The 15,122-nt window shown below is 40.1% G+C and overlaps 1 protein-coding gene and 1 pseudogene across 6 annotated transcripts in view; both read right to left on the bottom strand.

The window, feature by feature from the left end:
* Cul4b (cullin 4B) overlaps positions 1 to 15,122 on the bottom strand; it is a 140,467-nt gene that overhangs the window by 73,271 nt on the left and 52,074 nt on the right. The window lies entirely within an intron of this gene.
* LOC147821600 (U6 spliceosomal RNA) lies at positions 2,645 to 2,757 on the bottom strand (annotated as a pseudogene).

The raw sequence follows: 15,122 nt of genomic DNA, 5'->3' as shown, positions 1-15,122 counted from the left end.
TCCACTTCAATCTTAGTTTAGTGCATGGTGATAGATATGGGTCTACTTTTAATCTTTGGCAGGTTGAAATCCAGTTTTTCCAACACCATTTATTAAATAGGCTATCTTTCCTCCAATGAGGGTGGTTGGCTCCTTTGTCAAAGATGAGGTGGCTGAGTATGTCTGGAGTTGTTTCTGCATCTTCTAATCTATTCCACTGATCATTGGGTCTGTTTCTTTGCCAGTACCATGCTGTTTTTATCACAGTAGCTTTGTAGTATAGTTTCAAGCTGGGGATTGTGATACTTGCTGCCATGCCTCTGTTACCTAGAATTACTTTTGCTATTCTAGGTCTCTTCTGGTTCCAAATGAATTTTTGGGTTGTTTTCTCTAGTCCTGTGAAATATATTGTTGGAATTTCAATGGGCATTGCATTAAATCTATATAGCAGTTTTGGAAGTATGGCCATTTTCACTATATTGGTTCTTCCTACCCAGGAACAAGGGATATCTTTCCATTTTCTTATATCCTCTTCCATCTCTTTTTTCAGAGTGATGTAGTTTTTTGTGTAGAGGTCTTTTGCTTCCTTTGTGAGAGTGATTCCTAGATATTTCATTTTTTGGATGCTATTATAAAAGGAATTATTTCCTTAATTTCTCTCTCAGTGAGTCCGTTATTTGTGTACAAGAAGGCTAATGATTTTTGAGGGTTGACCTTGCATCCAGCTACTCTACTGAATCTGTCAATTAAGTGTAGAAGTCTTTTGGCAGAGATTTTTGGGTCTTATATGTACAGTATCATATCGTCAGCAAATAATGACAGTTTAACTTCTTCCTTTCCTATCTTTATTTCTTTCTTCTTTCTAACTGCTGTGGCTAATGTTTCCAGAACTATATTGAACAGGAGTGGTGATAATGTGCATCCTTGTCTTGATAATGGGCATCCTGAAAAAAGTTTTCAGTTTTTGACCATTTAGTATGATGTTGGCTGTTGGTGTTTCATAGATAGCCTTAATTAGGTTAAGATAAAGACCTTCTATTCCAATTTTCTGTAGGGATTTTATCATGAATGGGTGTTGGATTTTGTCAAATGCTTTTTCTGCATCTATTGAGATGATCATATGATTTTTGTCCTTGGCTCTGTTAATATAGTGGATTACATTTATTGATTTACATATGTTGAACCATCCTTGCATCCCTGGGATAAATCTGACTTGGTCATGGTGTATGATCTTCTTGATGACCCTCTGTATTCTGTTTGCCAATATCTTGTTGAGGATTTTTGCATCTATGTTCATTAGGCAGATTGGCCTGTAGTTCTCTTCTTTGGTTGGGTCTTTCCTTGCTTTTGGAATCAGAGTAACACTTGCTTCCAGGAATGAATTTGGGAGTATTACTTCCTTTTCAATTTCATTGATGAGTTTAAAGAGTAATGGTAATAGTTCTTCTTTAAATATCTTGTAGAATTCAGCAGTGAATCCATTGGGACCTGGGCTTTTCTTTGTTGGTAAATTTTTAATTATGTTTTCAATTTCACTCAATGTAATTGGGGTGTTTAGAATTTCTATATCTTCATTTAACTTTGGCAATTCATATGTATCTAGGAATCTGTCCATTTCTTCTGTGTTTTCCAATTTATTAGAGTACAGGATCTCAAAGTAAGTATTGATGATCCTCTGGATTTCTGCTGGATCTGTGATGACTTCACCTTTTTTGTTCTTAATTGCATGGATTTGAGCCTTTTCTTTCCTTTTTTTTTGATAAGGTTGGCTAAAGGTTTATCGATTTTATTTATTCTTTCAAAAAACCAACTCTTTGATTTTTTGTATCATTTTCTTAGTCTCCATTGCATTGATTTCTGCTCTGATCTTTATAATTTCCTCTCTATTATGAGCTTTGGGTTTGTCATGCTCTTGTTTTTCTAGGAGTTTGGTGTTCAGCATTAGGATGTTTATTTGAGCTCTCTCTGTTTTCCTAATATGGGCATTCACTGCTATGAATTTCCCATGTAGAACTGCTTTCATTGTGTCCCATAGATTCCTGTATGTTGTACTAGCATTTTCATTTTCTTGTAGAAACTGTCTAATTTCTTCTTTAATGTCCTCTGTGACCCAATGGTTGTTCAGGAGAATGTTATTCAATTTCCATGTCTTTGTAGGGGTTTTGCGGTTTCTTATGCTTATGATCTCCAATTTTATTGCACTATGTCTGATAATATACAGGGGGTAACTTCAATTCTTTTACATTTACTTAAACATGTCCTATGAGTTAGCATGTGGTCTATTTTGGAGAATGACCCTTGTGCAGCTGAAAAGAATATGTATTCTGATTTTGTGGGGTGGAACACTCTGTAAACATCTATTAAGTCTATGTGTTCAATAGCTTGGTTCAGTTCTAGAATTTTGTTGTTGATTTTTTGTCTAGATGATCTGTCTATTTGTGATAGTGGGGTATTGAGGTCCCCCACTACAACTGTATTAGTGCTTATTTGGATTTTCATGTCCATTAATATTTGTTTTGTATAGTTGGGGGCATTTGTATTTGGTGCATATATATTTAGGATTGTCATCTATTCCTCTTGGATTGTTCCCTTCACAAGGATGTAGTGACCATCTTTGTCTCTCTTAATTAGTTTTGGTTTGAAATCTACTTTGTCTGCAAATAAAAAAAATATGGCGCTCTTCACGAATTTGTGTGTCATCCTTGCACAGGGGCCATGCTAATCTTCTCTGTATCTGTATTGTTCCAATTTTACTATAGGTGCTGCCAAAGCGAGCACAGGGCCTAATCTTTAAACTCGAAGTTCCCTAATTGTTGGAACTATGGTTCTGGGCTGCTCTGCTAGGGCTCAGGGAGGTCAGAAGCGTCTCTGTTGGTGTAGTTGAAGGTGTGCAGAGCAGCCTGTAGTCATACTTTAGCAAGTGTCTCTGAGGGTCACTCTGTCCTCTCAGGCTGGTGGGGAGAAGCCCCACAGGGCAGATGCTTGTCTCTGGGTGATGATATGGTTCTCTATCATAGGCTTCTGCAGGATGTGCCCCCCACAGAGTGTTTGTGGGGAAATCAAACTGAGCCAATACTGTGCCAGTCAGCCAAGCCTGTGCCCTAATCCAGAGATGCCATTGTCCACAAAGAAAGACAAACTTTGCTCTAATTGGCTGTCCAAAGTGTGTCTTTTTCTAATTAGTGCACCCCAAGGGGGTACTATTTTTGGCAATATTTCTGCTTGGAGGGTCACATCCTTTTCTAATTTGTCCTTAGGGATCTTGTGTACTAAATCCAGCTTGGATTTCTACTGATATACAGATACTGGGTTTGTAAGTAATATGGGGCCTTTATCAGAAGTCCAGAGGAATTTAGGTGACCCTGGAAAAAGGTTCTCTCTCTCTCTCTGTCTCTCTCTCAGTCTTTCCCTCTCCCTCTCTCCTTTTCTCCCTCTCCCTCCTGCTCTCCCTGTGGCAGGATGGGGGCAGTGCCCAGGAGGAAACCAAAGGCTTTCATACTTGTTAAGCAAGTGCTCTATCACCAAGCTACACCCTCAGGCCTCCCTTTCTTCTTTGAGTGGTCCCTAGCCACTGTCCTTGCCTAAGGCAAATTGACAAAGGGAAAGGAGTTTGGTCAGATTAGATCAAGATGGCAGCCTTAAACCCTTGTGACTTTTTTCTATCTTCTCTTCCCAGATTCCTTAAAAAGAGCAGAAAAGCAAAAACAATGAGTGATATAGTTAAAGCTAAGTGTACTATCAGCAGTTCAGAGTATAAAGAAAGCCCCCAAGGGCCAGGGATTTAGCTCAATGGCTTATGGTCCTGCCTCTCAAGCTCAAGGTCCTGAGTTTGATCCCTGTACCAGAAAAAAAAAAGAAACCCCCAAGGATCAAAATCAGATGGAATCATACTGATAAGAGAGGAGGAGGAGCCCAGTGCAAAATCTGCAAGAGAAAATTACTGGAGCAAATCCAGACAAAATTGAATCTCAGAAAGAATAAATGCACAGAGCAGCCTGGTGGCGCACGCCTGTAATCCAACTGAGGTAGGAGTAAGGCTGAGGCATGAGTTCCAGGCCAGCCTGGGCTGCATAGTGAGTTCAAAGCCGGTCTGAACTACATAGAGAGACCCTGTCTCAAAAAACAAAACAAACAACAGCAAAAACAAAATGAGCAAGGGACACTTGCAAATAATTAATCATATTGAGAAAAGAAAGGCCAATTAGGTTCCTCTGTGACCACCCTGTTTCTCCTTACTTCACTTTAATTCTAAAGTTAAAACAGAATTTCACACTAAATAAAGTGAAATATTTGCCTCCAAAAGTTTGCTAGTATGAGTGTAGGATCCTAAAAAAACAATAAAGCAAAACAAAACAAAAAACCCAGAACAGACCTCTGTATAATATGGACTTACAGAAAAAGTCAAGGAAAAAAAAGAGACACAGTTTTATCTTGAGAAATACACCGAAGTCCTCCAATGCTCGAGTAAAATTATTTTGGCATTTTTTTGGAGAAGAAAATGACTTCTCTCTACCCATCCACCTTAAAGCACAGCCTGACAGGTCAACCAACCCACTTACATGGCTCTCTCTCCCTCAGGAGACAGGCCGGTTCAGAAATGCAGGCCAACAGAGCTGCTAAGGATATTTAGGCAAGCTAGGTTTGCTAAGCAATTTGTCCCTTATTCACTAATCTGTAAGTCAACAAAAGATTTCCAGAAATATTTGGAGAAAATCTGCAGCAGAAAAGAGAAAGACCAAAATGAATAAATTGAACAATTGACCCTGTGTGGGGAAGAGGCAGTAGAGTGTGGGAGTGAAATCATAGAAGCAACAAAACTGATTTCAAATTGTAATTTTCAGACATTCAGAAATATTCAAAACACATTTCAGACATATTCTGAATCTCTTTATTGCTCGACTACATATTACAGCAAAATAAAAAGTGAATCCAAAACAAGAGGAACATGTACAGAATACAAGAAATAATGATGAGTAAAGTAACAATAAGACTTTGAGTTGTACAGATCCTAGCAAAAAGCAGCACTATAAATTTTTTGGAGACAGGCTCTCATTATGTAGCTCTGGGTGGCTTCAAACTTGCAGCAACCCTTCTGCCTCAGCCTCCTGAGTGATGAAGATTGCAGGGGTTTGCCACCATACCCAGCCCAAAAGGAGCCATATTTGAATCAGAGAGAAATAGAATTCAGAGCAAAGAATATTAAAAAGTTAAGTGGATATTTAATATTGATAAAAAAATACACAACCAAGAACATGTGATAGTAGTTGACTTTTATGTATATAATGACTTGAATAAGAGGCATATAAAGCAAAGTCTGTTAGAAATACAAAGAGAATAAATATTTACAAATAACCAATCATAGTGGGAGATTGCCCTCTCCTGCTCTCTTTTCTCTCCCCCTCTTCTCTTATCCTTTTTGTGCCTGCTCTCTTTTCTCCTAACAAATATATAGGTACTACCTAGTACCAGTATGTATCAGGCATTGTATTAGATACTATGATCACAGTAGCTAGCAAAACAACCTTTGTGCCTGTCATGTGAAGCTTGCAGTCTAGTTAGAAAGATAGGCATTATTCCAATGTCCATTAAAATACATGTAAATTAGGCTAGACATGGTGGTGCACACCTGTATCCCTGGCTACTAGGAAGGCTGAAGCATGTAGATGGCAAGTTTGAGGCCAGCTTGGGCAACTTAAGAAAACAGTCTCAAAATTGAAACTACAACAGCCTGGGGATGTGTGGCTCAGAGGCAGAGAGCACTTGCCTAGCATGTGTCCAGTCCCTGGTTTCAATCTCTATTACGGAGGAAAAAATAAAAAAGTAAAATTACAGCTGTGATGAGTGCTCCCCCATGGGAGAGGTACTTTGATCTGTGAAGTTAGGAAAGCTTCCAGGTCAAGCAAAACTTGGTAACTGAGTGAAGAGAGAAACAGCATTCCATGTACAAGGGAGAAAGCATGTGTAAAGGTCCATGGTAGGAGAAGACCCGGGGTTTATGAAGGACAGAAAAGAGACAGTAAGGCTGGAACTCAGACAGCAAGGGGAGAATTTTACAAGGCCAAAGAGGCAGGTATTGGCCAGTGTATGTAGGTCTTCAGGTACTATAGTAATGATTCTATCCTTATCCTAAGAATGATGGAAGTCGTTGAAGAGTTTGAAAGTGAAGAAGACCACACTGACTGTAGAAAATTTTGGATGAGAGGCAAAAGTCAAAGCAGAGGGATCAGTTAGAAGGCTATTACTATACTTCTCATGAGAAAAGAGGGTATCTTAGACAAAGGTGGTGGGAGTAGTAGACGTTGAGTGAAAGCAAGAATGCTTAAAAGATAGTTTGTGGGCATAGCTGACAGGACTTTAGGATGGTTGTTCATGAAGACGAAGGAGAAGACATAGCAAGTACGACTCCCTACTGTCTGGCTTGTGCAAATGGATGTATGATGTTGCTGCTTAATTAAGGAACACTGCAAAAGGACTGGAGTTTTGGTTTTGGAGAGTGGAGGAACAGTTTGGTTTCCAATATATTGAGTTTTAGGTTCATTTGGGACATCCAAGAGGAACTATATAATAAGCATTTGGATAGAAATATTTAAAACTCAGATGAAAGTTGGAGGTATAAATTTCAGAGACACATGAACAAGCAGTAATAGAAGCCCCAGGTATAAATGAGATTTTCTAAAGAGAGATTACCCATCCCCAAACTAGGTAATTTATAAAGAGGTTTATTTTGCTCATGGAAGTCCAAGAGCATGGTACTAGCTTCTGCTTGGGATCTGGTGAAAGACTTCCTGCTGGGCAATGATGTGGCAGAGAGCATCGCTTGGTGAGACAGAGCAAGCTTTGTAACCTGGGTTTCTCTTCCTCCTCTTATAAAGCCACTAATGCAACAGGGAGACTCCACTCTCATGACCTCATGTACTCCTAATTACCATTGAAAGACCCCATATCCAAATTCTATTCTCATATGTGACTCTAGGGAATAAATTTCTGATACATAAAATTTGGAGTACATATTTAAAGCATAACAGGTTATGTCCTTTAAAACTCATGTGTTGGAAATTTAATCTCCAAAGTCATATGTTCATAGTATTTGGTGTGGTCTTCTGGGGAGGTAAGTACGATTAGATAAGGTCATCAGGGGGAAGCACCCCATGTGCCATTAGTAGCTTTATAGGAGGCGGTAGAGAGACCTGTTAGCAAGCTTGTTCTGGGCCATCATGTGATGCCTCCTGCCATGCCATGAGACCGCAGGGAGGCCCTGATCAGATGCTGGCACCTTGATACTGGAGTTACTAGCCTTTAGAACTGTGAGCCAAATAAGCTTCTATTCATTATAAATTACTTGGTCTCAGGTATTTTATTACATTTACCAAAAATTGATGAAGATAGCAGGATGGGATTCAACCCAGGTCAGGGTTTTTCCAAGTGAGTACATGAAAGTGAAATGAGGAAAGGGAATTGAGGCTGTATGGAATGGAATGTTTATGATGATTGACCAGGAAATGCAAATTGGGTAAGGAGGGAACTCAGGAGGTCAGGAAGGTGAGACAGGGAGCAGTTGGTACAATCAATGGATTGGAAGATTGAATAGGAGATCAAAGGATTGTTGAAGTCAGCATACTACAGGGAGTGAGCAATAAAGAAAAGAGGTGGTTGTCTGAGTGGAATACATAAGGTGGGTATGTTGGTGCACCTATATCGTCACAGCTACTAGCGAAGTGGAATAGGAGGATCACTTAAACCCAGGAGTTTGAGGCCAAGCTGGGCAACATAGCGAGACCCTGATTCGAAAACAAAACAAAGAAAAAACAACCCCCTAAATCACACCCCACAAAACTAAACAATGACAGAATAAGATACATAAAAATAAGATTATGATGAGGTTTCAGACGCTGCTAAAGACAAAGTCTAGAGTATGACCATAGGAGAGAGCAGCTGAGATAAGGTAGAAGGCAAGCAAGATCACTAGAAGAATAGACTTCAAGAATTGAGAGAAAAGGGTGTTGGATAGATCAAGTATATGTATATTGAGAGACCCAGTATTTTTGGTAGTATTAGTGTTGGGGTGAGAGTATCCTAGGAGTTATAATTGAGAAAAGAAGGGGAGTGATCCAGAGGTCATTAGGTGACAGCAACAGTGAATGGGCCAGGGGTGGAAAATATATTATCTACTGAAATTCAAAGCAGGGGAGTTTGAGGGAGGGGAATGTTCTAGAAGTGTTAATAAGGAACAAGGAGGACATGTACCCAATCCTGTTGGGGAGCAACCAGCCATCCATTGAAAGGTGTGGGGGAAACAATGACTTCAGGGAAGATCCAGGTTTCTTTTAGAATAAGAAGATGAAGGAAGCACAAAGAAAGGAAGTTGAGAATATAGGAAGTTTTGCTAATGATGAACATGAATTCCAGAAGGTATGGTGGAAAGATTTCAGCAGTTGAACAAACATGGGAGATGAGGACAGGATGACTTCCTAACTGGATAATCTTGGGGCATGTTACATAGCTTCCTTTTCCCTCCGTTTCTTCATCCATAAAATAGAAATATTACTTAGTATCGACTTTATAAGACACTCTGATGGAGTGAAAGTGATAGAGAAGTGCTATTCAATATGAGAGGCCTTGCTTTGCCTCCATATTTTTTTCCACAGAATGTTTTGTTTTGGAAATGTAAGTTTGTGCTGCTGGGCTCCTACCCAATATATCAAAATGGTTTATGACTGTTTGAACTGTGTGACCTTTCAGGAATGTTCTGTTACGCTCTGCCCCCTCACAAGGAGGTTCTGTTAAGCTCTGCCTCCTTTTAGGAACTTTCTGTAACTCTGCCCAGGTAAGCATGCTAACATGGCATGTGTTTCAGGAATGTTCTGTAAGTCGGCCCCCTTGCTTCAGTGACCATGCTTACTTGGCAGGTGTTTCAGAAATGTTCTGTAACTCCACCCCCTGCTTCAGTGAGCATGGTCACATGGCATGTATTTCAAGAATGTACTGTAACTCCACCCCCCACCCCCCCTTCAGTAAGAATGCTCACATGACATGTGTTTCAGGAAGTTTCTGTAACTCCACACCCTGCTTCAGTGAACATGCTCACATGGCATGTGTTTCAGAAAGGTTCTGTGACTCACCCCCCTAGTTCAGTGCTCATGCTCACATGGCATGTGTTTCATGAATGTCCTGCAACTCTGCCCCCCTGCTTCAGTGAGCATGCTTACCTGGTATGTGGTTGAGGAATATTCTGTAAGTGGCCCCCTGATTCAGTGATATGGTCACATGGCATGTGTTTTAGAAATGTTTTGTTCCTCTGCTCCTGTGCTTCAGGAATGTTCTGTAACTCAACCCCTCTAATTCAGAGAGCATGTTCACATGGCCTGTATTGCAAGAATGTTCTTTAGCTCTGCCCTCCTGCTTCAGTGCGCATGACACATGGCCTGTGTTTCAGGAATATTTTGAAACTCCACCCCCCTGATTCAGTGAGCATGCTCACTTGGCATGTGTTTCAGGAATGTTCTGCAACTCCACCCCCCTGATACAGTGAGCATGCGCACATAACCTTTGTTGCAGGAATGTTCTGTAACTCTGCACCCCTACTTCAGTGAGCATGCTGACATGGCCTGTGTTTCAGGAATGTTAAGTAACTCCGCCCCTCTAGTCAGAGAGCATGCTCACATGGCATGCCTTTCAGGAATGTTCTGTAACTCTGCCCCCCAGTTTCAGTCAGCATGCTCTCAGGGCCTGTGTTGCAGGTATGTTGTTTAATTCTGCCCTTCTGCTTCAGCGAGCATGCTCATGTGGCCTGTTTTAGGAATGTGCTGTAACTCCTTCCTCTGTTTCAGTGAGCATGCTAACATATCCTGTGTTTCAGGCATATTTTGAAACTCTGCCCCCCTGCTTCAGTGAGGCTTCTCACATGGCATGCGTTTTACTAATATTCTGTAACTCTGCCCCCCTACTTTAGTGAGCATGCACACATGGCATGTGCTTGAGGAATATTCTGTAACTCACCCCCTGATTCAGTGATATGCACACATGGCATGTGTTTTAGAAATGTTTTGTACATCTGCTTCTGTGCTTCTGGAATGTTCTGTTACTCTGCTCCCCTGCTTCAGTGAGCCTGCTCACATGGCACCTGTATCAAGAATGTTCTGTAACACTGCCCCACTGCTTCATTGAGCATGCTCACATGGCATGTGTCTCAGGAGTGTTTTATAACTCTGCTGCTCTGCTTCCAAACTGTTCTGTAACTCTGCCACCCTGCTTCAGTGAGCATGCTCACATGGCCTGTGTTTCAGGAATATTGTGTACCTCTGCCCCCCTGCTTCAGTAAGCATGCTCTCCTAACTTGTAGATCTCTGTGTAAGGAGGCTCTCCTTTCTGGTAGAGAACCCAGACTCCTCTGATCATGCAGGGGGCTCTCTGGCATAATAAAGCTTTTTTCTCCACCTCTTCAACTGAGCATCGGATTCTTGAATTTTCAAATTAGGAGAGCTGTGACCCAGAGCCACACCACTGAGCTTTGTAAATCTCAGCTGTGCCTTCCGAGTTGTGGCACTTATCTGTGACACTGAGGTGTAACACTTGGGTATAGCACTGAGCTGCTCTGCTCTGCCGCAACAAAAGAACTTTTACCAGTGCTTGACTGAGGGTAAACACTCCCTAAATGTTAGCTAATATTATTGTCATCTTTCTGGGTTGTTTAATCTATAATGTGGAAATATTCATGCATTTCCTTTGAAAAAACTGAGAGGACAGAGCCAGTAAAGAGGGAGATGTTGAAGATATAAAAGAGAAACAGTAATTTGAATAAGATTATTGAAAAGACTCATACATGACTGGGATCTGCAGTGCAGGTAGAAGAATCAGACCTAGATTGGAAGAGGGATATCTTTGTAACAGTAGGAAAGGATGGCTGAAGACATAGTTCTAGTATGGCAGTAGAAAGTAGTGTCCTGTTTTCTAGACCTAATAACCAAATTCAGTAGAGTAGCAGGATACAAGGTCAACACACAAAAATCAATAGCTTTCTGCTACATAAACAATAGCCTCTCTGAGACAGAAATAGGGCAAACAGTTCCTTTCACAACAGCATCCAAAAAACTGAAATACATAGGAGTCAGCCTAACAAAAGAAATCAAAGACCTCTTCTCTGAAAATTATAGCACTCTGAAAAGAGAGATTGAAGATGATATCAGAAAATGGAAAGACATCCCTTGCTCCTGGGTAGGAAGGATCAACATAGTGAAAATGGCCATACTTCTAAAACTGCTATATAGATTCAATGCAATCCCAAGTGAAATCCCAGCAGCATACTTCGTGGACCTTGAGAAAACAATCCAAAAATACATTTGGAACAAGAAGAGACCCAGAATAGCAAAAGCAATTCTAGGTAACAGAGACATGGCAGGGGGTATCACAACCCCCAACTTGAAACTACACTACAAAGCTACTGTGATAAAAACAGCATGGTACTGGCAAAGAAACAGACCTGAGGACCAGTGGAACAGATTAGAAGATGCAGAAACAACTCCAGACACACTCAGCCACCTCATCTTCGATAAAGGAGCCAAACACCCTCACTGGAGGAAAGATAGCCTCTTTAATAAATGGTGGTGGAAAAATTGGGTTTCAACTTGCCAAAGATTAAAACTAGACCTATATCTCTCACCATGCACTAAACTAAAATTGAAATGGATTAAAGATCTAAATATTAAAACAGAAACGCTGAATTGGCTGGAACAGAGGTTAGGTAGAACTCTTGAAGACATTGGTGTAGGAAAAGACTTTATGTGCAAAACCTCAGTTGCCCGTGAACTAGCACAAACAACAAGTGGGATCTCTTCTTATTAAAAGGCTTCTGCACAGCAAGAGAAACCACCAGCAGTGTGAAGAGACAATCCACAATGTGGGAAAAAATCTTCACCTGCTCTTCCTCAGACAAAGGTCTACTATCTAGAATCTATAAAGAACTTTAAAAAGTCAGACCTCCCAAATTCAAAGACCCAATCCAAAAATGGGCATCTGAAATGAACAGACATTTCTCAGACAAAGAAGTAGAAATAGCAAACAAATACATGAAAAAATGTTCAACATCACTGGTCATTCGAGAGATGCAAATGAAAACAACACTGAGATTCCACCTCACCCCAGAAAGAATGGCTGTTATCATGAAATCAACCAATAACAAATGCTGGCAGGGCTGTGGGGAAAGAGGAACACTGCTTCACTGCTGGTGGGAGTGTAGACTGGTGCAACTACTGTGGAAATCAGTATGGAGATACCTCAAAGACTAGGACTGGAAGTCCCATTTGACCCAGCTATTCCCCTGCTGGGTATTTTCCCCAAAGAATTAAAAGAATCATACCACAGTGATATATGTGCACCCATGTTCATAGCAGCACAGTTTGTGATAGCTAAAACTGGGAAGCAGTCCAATTGCTTATCAACTGGAGACTGAATAAAGAAAATGTGGTATTTTTATAAAATGGAGTACTACTGAGCCATAAAGAATAAGAAACTAGAGACATTTATAGCTAAATGGATGCACCTTGAGGCGATAGTCTTAAGTGAAATAAATAGGACACACATGTGTAAATATCGAATAGTTTCTCTAGTGTGAGAAACTGAAAGTGTAAATAAGGACTAAATGTGAAATAGGAAGAAAAGGGGCAAAGGGGAAGGGGAAGAGGAGGGTAGGGGAAAGGAAAGAAGGAAATGGAATTAATAAGAGAAAATGAAAAAATGGAAACAAAGTCTTTGTAAATATGGAGAGATGGAGGTGTTGAAGGGAGGGCAGGGGAAGGGGGAAAAAGAAGAACCAAGAGAGATTATGTAAAGGTGCAAATTTGCAATGATGAATGTCATTATATTGTATACCTAACATGTACCAATAAAAGAAAAGAAAAGAAAATGAAAAGTAGTCCTTAAACAGACCATATTTATAATGTATATACCCTATGACCAGAATATAAAAGAACTCTTACAGCTCATAAAAAAAGAAAAAGATAAAAAAAAGAAAGTAGTGTCCCATCTGGAGACTTCTATCTTATTTTTAGAGTATAAGTTATTTAGAGCTGTTGAGGAGCTGTTGAGGAGCTGGAATTTTGAGAATGGAGAACCTTGGACAGTGTCATTGGGGGTAAATGAATGAGGGAGTTAAAAACATGACAGGAATCCCCAAATGGATTAAAGATCCACTTGAAGTCAATAATCATGAATTCATAGTGGTATCACTGTGTTCAGCTGAGTGACTTTTCTCTTACAGTGATTTATAACCCTAGGGACAAGAGAGGAAAAGCTGTGAACCAGATGCCAATGTCTTTGATGACTGAGTAGACAGCAAAGAGGTGGAATCAAAACGTAATCAAATATCATGAAACTCAGAGAAAGAATGATTGAGGGTATACATGAGAGTGGAGGAGGAATGGTCTCAAAATTGCATTATGACTAGAAAAGGATGTGTACCTCACTTCCTCACTGCAGTACAAGTGGTGTGTTGATATAAATCATTTCATATAGAGGGCTGTAAGAGCAGCAGCATCCTCATGAGGAAATCAGTACAAATTCCCCATGATGAATGTGATCATTATGTACTGCAAACATATACTAATGAAAAAAAAAAGAATGTTAGTGGATATCCAGGGATGAGTTTGAGAGTAGTCAAAGAGTTTATTAATCATGAGATGGCGTCCCAGGAGGCACAGCCAAGTACCTACCTAGAAGTGAAGGTAGAAGTGAGAAGGTCCATGCAGAAGAAGCACAGAGTAATATGGGAATGTGGTTAGAGAAGGAGGAGAAGATGGAGGAGGAGGAGGAGGAATGAAGGGGGAGAAGAACAACAATATCTTAACATAATAATAGTGTAATAGTGGTTGTATGGATTATCTTGTGAAGTCCTCATAACAACCACATGAAGTAGAGCCTTAATTTTATAGATGGTCTGACCCAGAGTTTAAGTAACTTGCCCGTGGTCAAATAGCAAATCATTCAAACTGGGTGCTTACATAGATGGCAATAAGAGAGGAAAACGGAGATGTGAGTGACCCATAGTGTGTTTGACACATTGCAAATTTAGGTAGTTAGTGTTGAAAGTCTTCTGATAATTAGGGGGCTCCCAGGTCTTCAAATTTAGCTCTGTTTCAGAACTGGAAGTGGGAGCTCAGTTTTGTTGGTGTTTCTTATACTATTGCTTGGTATGGGAGGATCCAGGCAATTGGAACGAACAATGCATTTTCTGACTCCTGCTCCGCACAGTGATTGGTGCTGGAGGGAGTGGTGTGAGTCTTAGGTTTGTTCTGTTCTGGTAAGGGGATATAAAGCCAGGCTGTAGTTGCCTCTAAAGTGTAAGGTGAAGAGGCATTTTGTGAGAAATGTGAGCCTACTGGAAGACTTCACAGGCTGTAGATCCTGAGAGATGTGAGGCCCAGCAGGGGTCTGGCAGTGGCCCAATTTTTTCTTGGAGAGAAAGCGGCTTTTCTGGTGTTCAAAGCTGTAGCCTAGCTCCTAGAAAAGCCTTTCTCCTGCACACTCTAAAGGTATTGGGTGCCATGCCTACTGTTGAAGAAGTTTATGAAAAAGAAAAGAACACGTTTTTTTGTAAACTTCCCTGGGCAATATTTTAGAGCCTTTTGTCAAATAAGCCTATAAAACACTTTCAAAATCGTAAGCAAACAAACAGAATTGTTATAATGTTTATTATAGCTAGGTTACTTATTTTAGTAAAATGTATGATGGACATGGGGTTTGTGTGTCCTGTGTTATGTGTGTATTCAGGACCCTGGTGAAATAGGTTGCCTAGGACATTAATGCACAAATTATAGGACAGAAAGCATTTATGTCTAAAACATAAGGGTCCTTTATAAATATTTATTACACGAATAAATGAAGTTTATTTTTAATTTTTGAAGCGGTTTATTTTGAGGCATTTCTTTTATAACAGTATTTTCTGTAGTAATGATTTATTTGAAAGCAAATCCTTTCTCAGGAGCAAACCCTCAAACATAACTTTAGATAAGCAGAATTAATTTTATAATGATAGCACTCATAACACAATATCAAGAAATTCATTGCAGTGAAAATGCGTCTTGTTTATGTGTCTGTGAAGATTATGAATGAAGCTGCACATGCAGATCTGAGTATCTCATTAATACTGATGA

This window comes from Heterocephalus glaber, unplaced genomic scaffold (assembly GCF_053883595.1).
Source record: "Heterocephalus glaber isolate CG9 unplaced genomic scaffold, H.glaber_assembly_v1.0 deba00001729, whole genome shotgun sequence".
NCBI lineage: Eukaryota > Metazoa > Chordata > Mammalia > Rodentia > Bathyergidae > Heterocephalus > Heterocephalus glaber.
Note: the sequence above shows the minus strand (reverse complement) of the source record. Positions and strands in the feature narration are given on the sequence as shown.